Here is a 6,000-nt window from a genome sequence, read left to right on the forward strand (position 1 = left end):
AAAGAGAGCACATAATGCACTATGGGAATGTGCATTTAGAATAGAGAACAGGAAGCACTACTTTACACAACTGGCTGGTCAATTTTGGAAGAAGCTAAGGCGAACTCATGTGCTGTGCGAGAGATGAACCAGGGAAGCTGCAAGCAGCACAGTGAGCTAGCGTGCAGGCATATAGGATGTGGTTGCAGACTAGGGAATCAGGCAGTAAACTCAGTCTGAGTTCACAGTTCAGCAGACAGGGGTCAAAGTGAGGCACTAGGGTGAATCCCTGAAAGTGGTCTGGGTCAGAGAAATGAAGGACAGATACAGGAAGCATGGTAGCAAAGCACAAGAGAGAATGCAAAGGTGGTGTCATAATTAACAGGCAGGGTCCAAGCTAAGTGACACAGAGGATGTAACAAGCCAAGGGATGATCCAGGAACAAGGTTGAAACAAGGCAAGGTCAGAATCTAAACAAAGCATAAACTAGGGAACAAAGCCAGGGAACAGTGGGACAGAAGACTCAAGAGGCACAGAGAGGAAAGTCTATAAGAGAGCCCAAAGCATTTTCATCAGAGTTAAATATCCTGAACCACCTGAATCAGGCGTGGTTGTAAATAGTCTCCAAGTGATCCAGGTCTCCTATTAGATTGGTTTCCACAATAGTAGAGATACATCAAGAAACATATTTTTTATAAAACTATTTTGTGTGAGCTTTAAATGACATTGTGACTTGAAACTATTCTGAAACTATTTTGATTTCTGTAACAGACTTGCAGTTTTCCTTATGTTATGCATTGACCCATGCTAAGCATGGACAATTAATTGTAACTAGGTGATTGTAATTAAGTAAGTATTGTCACACGTTTTTATCCACTGAAGAATGAAGTCATGATGTCAAAAGTTAGTTTAATCAACCTTTATTTTACAGTAAGTAAACTAAGTTTTTAGACTGTGTTACCTGTGTTTTAGTAGCCACAATCCCTTTGCACTTTTGTCTGTCTTTTGAATTCAACTTTTCAGTTTTTCATATTGAGATAAGTAAACATAAGTAAGATTAATACCTGCAGTGAAGCCAAGCAATCACATTCACACTTGGACACCATCCTGTCACTGAGGCAACTTGGCAGTGAGGCTTTCAGTTCTGAACACAGCTGCACTTTCAGCCAACACACAGCTGCTATAACTATTTGTGTGACTTGCAAAATTCAGCTTTCGGACTTAGTGTGCCACTAGTATCATTTTACTAGTGTCTTTTTAAAATCCCATATAAGCTGATGTGATAGACTTAATCATTTGGAAAATCAGAGCTAAGTAGTTACCAGGAACTAAAAGTTTTTCATCATTAAAAATGTTTTGCTGTCTTAAAAAATGGTGTGTAAGAAACGTATCTTTGAATTGTTTGCTGTGTTGTTTTATTGGAAACAATTTTTAGAAAATATCCTAAATACAATACAGTATTTCAACTGAAACATCCAGTTTTACTCTCATCTACCCCTTTTTCCTAATTAAAAATCGAGTAGAGTCTAATTTAATATAATGGAACATTATTTAACATAAAGCAAAATCTGTAAATACTAGGGTTCAAAGGTAATTCTACCATTCTACCATTGTTAAAAAAGTCATAAAGAAACACACTAGCGGCATATTAGCAGCAGTAACAAGTATTATGACATTGCACATACTGTAGATACACCGTGTTAAGGCTGGCAAAAAAAATCATTTTTCTGAGACATCACTAGGACACAGTCTGCATTCCTGGATACTGTATGTTTCTTATTTAAAACATACAATGTGTATACTTTTTAACTTGGATATTTTTTATTTAACAAGGCAACTTCATATGTATTTACTTATTTTTCTGAGCTTTTCTGTTCAAAATCAGATGGAACATTCTAGTATTATGTACTGTAAAAAATCCTAAGTATCGTCCTTCGGATGAGACTTAAAACAGAGGTCCTGACTCTCTGTGGTCATTAAAAATCCCAGGGCGTTTCTCGAAAAGAGTAGGGGTGTACTCCGGCATCCTGACCAAATTTCCCATTGGCCTTTATCAATCATGGCCTCCTAACAATCCCCTTCTATGAATTGGCTTCATTAATCTGCTCTCCTCCCCACTGATCGCTGATGTGTGGTGAGCATTCTGGCGCACTATGGCTGCCGTCGCATCATCCAGGTGGGGCTGCACATTGGTGGTGGTGGAGGGGAGTCCCCATTACCTGTAAAGCACTTTGAGTTGAGTGTCCAGAGAAGCGCTATATAAGTGTAAGCAATTATTATTAACTAATAAAAAAAATAAAATTTGGCTAATAGCCCTTTAAGTGATACAATAAGTCAAAAGGATTACAGAGCACAGAATATGGTGGCAACTAACTTGGGGCAATTATTTTAACAAACTAAGGAATTAACAGTGGGCTTAGAAGTTGGTTTTACCTGAAGCCTAAAATTGAGGAACGGACAATGGAAAAAGGCACACAGAAGATAGAAAAAGAATCAGCATGGGCCATCAGATAAATCTTCAAGAAACAGAGGCGAGCTTTATTTGCATATGCAAATGATACTTATAAATTAGGCAGCTCATTATGATGAACACTGGGACAATGTAGCAGTTTATAATGCCAGCTTCCTACTATTAAATATTACAGGTTTATTAGTATTTATGTAATATAATTTAATAATACTATTTTAATTGCCACTGTTTTTAGTTTTCTGGAGGTGGAGTACACATGTGAAACCAATAATAAATCACTTTAAACAAAGAAATTAGTATAATGGAGAGAACTGATAGATCCTGTAGACAGATTCTTAGGAAGCAGCTCTTAAACAATTGCAGGCTTATATTCGAGGAGAAACACAGATGCACTGCAAAAACCAGCAGGGAACACTGATTACAGATAAGCAGCCATTTTCTGGAACTGAACCTGTGCAAGAAACAAACCCTTGAAGTCAGAATTAGACAAAACTGTATGATTTTATAACTATGTAAAAATGTTGGATTTCTTTACCGCATTATATTCCAGCTCTATATTTCTCTGGTCTGATATTCCTGCACATAATACGTACAGTATACTGTAATTTCCACAATGTATTAACAAGGGCAATGACCTACAGTACATGCAAATATCCATAATTATTTCTCCCTATGGAATATGCAGCTGCAAAACATATCCCAATGAATATTCCAGGAGATTCTGCTGAGTGAATGGATAGCATTTTCCTGAGGTAATAGCAAAGGTACAGTACTGTAAGTGTCCCAGGGAGGCTGGTCTCCTTTACTCCAGGTATCTTTCAGGTCAGTGACACGGTGTCTCATATTCTGGCACACAGTAAGTATCATTTCAAAAATGTATTAACAGAGGCAATGGAGTACACTGCTGCTCATTCTCTTTGCTGTCCCTCTCTAAGTACTTTATCAAGTGGATCACTGGTAATTGTCCATGGCCTCAACTTTTCTTAAAATGTACTTTGGGGAAAGAATACCTGCTGTAAGGGGGCATGGTTCCCTTCCCACAGGTGATGTAATTCAATCCATAAAATCAATTAGCTGTTACTGTATGCCTTCTCCATCAGCAGAACGTGTCTGAATAAAAATTTCCCCAAGGGTACTCAAGTGAAATTCTTGTATTCCAAATATGAAGACTGCATTTACATTAAAGAATGTGCTCAGTGGTGATATTTATAGTCCTACTGTACTACCTACTTGTCTGTTTGTGTACCAATGTGTATATAGGTAATTTCCCTCTTATTTTAGCAAATAAAGTGGTTTTATTTTTGATTTGGCAAAAATACATATTTGTTTTTGGTCTTAGTGATTCTTTTTAAAAGGCATTTTCCAGGTTTTAATGATAACTGCGCTGTAAAAGAAAATAACTAATAATAAGATCCCTGGGTCAGGAATCAATATCAAGAACAGCATTTTCAGCTTACTCATTAGTGCAAGAGAATGCCCTAAGAAACCAAAATCATTTATTGTATCTAAAAATCTACAACAGAGTTTTTGAGGTCAAAGAAACTGAAACTTGTATGTGCATTGCTCTTTGAATGTCACCACAGATGGCACAGACAATAATACTATTCAGGAGTAAATCAGAAATAACACAATTACAAACATCTCAGGAAAACCTTTCTTTTAAGGTGCAATACTTTTCTGACTTTTAAGTAGAAGTCAAACTTCCTGAATCCAATTAAAAAAGTTCCCCAATAGCGCTAACTGCATAGCTTCCAGGTGATGGAACGAAGTTTGTCATAGCAGCCTGTCTAAATTCTAGCACTTTACAGATACAATGTGACTTGTAATAAAGTGTTTCTGTCAAGTGCTCATACTGAGTACCATCTGATACCATGGCCTGAAATGTTAAAAACACCTTGTCATAGTGCAACAATCTCTGCTCTGATTCTACCAGGGCAAACAGTTAATTCAGAGAGAGAGAGTGAGCTTCATCTGGGCTGATATCAATGCCACTATTACCCATTACAACTGAGAAATAAGGGTCTCGTATGAAGCAATTATACTTTTATGTTGCGCGCAAACCCTCACAGTGGGGAAACTGTATTACTTATACAAATCAAGCGGCTGAAATTTAAAAAAAAGAAAACAAAATAAAATTACCTTACGAGGAATGCTTCTTTCCTGGCCTGCTTGAAGGAAAGCTTCTTGTTTAATTATCCCAGTCTGAAAGAAGGAAGCGGTGATTGTTAAATTAGCAGACTGGAATCTTTGCAGTTGTCAGATGAAGGTATAAAAGTATATTAAAAAAGGCTCTCTAATTTGAATATTCTGTCAGCTGAACCTCGATCTGCATTGTCATGTCCCACCCCTCTTCCCACTGGGTTCCACTACCTACAGGGCAAAACTGACAGCTACTGTGAAAACAAAAAATGGGAAAAAAGCATGCTGGGACCTCAGTGTGCCCTGCTGACAGGGTTCTGCTATCACAAATGCCTGAAGATGAGCACAAAAAGTTCTATTCTGTTCTGTAATAATCATTTTACACGGACCAGTTTTTGCATGTGGAGTTATGTGGAGTGGTGAAATGAGATCAGCTTAAAGAAACATTAGTCCATTTCTTAACCAATTCTCCAATCCAGGGTTAGTACCTGTTCAAAAAATGCATCCTGACAGCAAGTCATGGCTTCAGAATACCTTGTTTCCTGTCCTTTGAAGTTCAGCTTTTTTCTTTTTTCTTTCTAATTCCTTGCTCTCAGGCAGAATTGTCTTGCCTTTTTGACAGTTTGGCTTAAAAGAATGTATGAATAAACAGTGACATGATAAATAATACAGTGCTTATTCCTTGAATTTTAAAATTGACTAGAGCTGAAGAAATCAAGCCTTTCTTCAAGACAGAGGGACACTAGCAGAGAAGAGGAATAGTGTGGTGGGACAATTTTGAATAATAGGCAGACAAGAGAATATTTAATAATATTCCCAAAGAAGCTTGACTTCTATCTTAATTAAAAACTTGTAGAATTACAGTGAACTGCAAGTATTTTATATATCAGTAAGTACAGTATTCAAATTAAGCCGGAGGCTGGTGAATTTACTTTCTGTAAGCAATTTTATTGCCAGCTGTGAGAGCCCCTGTGTTGCTCCACAGGTGTAAAATGTTGGATGTAGAGAACAATATTTACTAGAACATGCGCAGGGTGGTGCATTTTGACAAGGAACTGCAGCTAAAGTTAATTACTGTACATAAAGCAGTTAATATTAAAGCAAGAATTTAAGTATGTTTCCCACAGCAAACTTCAAAACGTCAATGACTGTTTACATGTGGAGCCAGTATATACTGTAGCTCATTACTAGGGCCAGTGTTTACAAGAGATTAAAAATGAATGAATTCTGGAAATTAAATCCCACCTAATTAAGAAATGACATTAATAGACATGGTGTGCAGGCCTCCATAGATTTTTTAAAAATATTACTATTCATTATATTAATATGTGAATAACAGGATGTGCATTCAACATTTTCATATGCGGTACAAGTGCTTCCAGAATCTTATGGTACTGTATGCACGTGTCTAT

This window comes from Atractosteus spatula, chromosome 8, assembly GCF_055471065.1.
Source record: "Atractosteus spatula isolate fAtrSpa1 chromosome 8, fAtrSpa1.hap1, whole genome shotgun sequence".
Lineage (NCBI taxonomy): Eukaryota > Metazoa > Chordata > Actinopteri > Semionotiformes > Lepisosteidae > Atractosteus > Atractosteus spatula.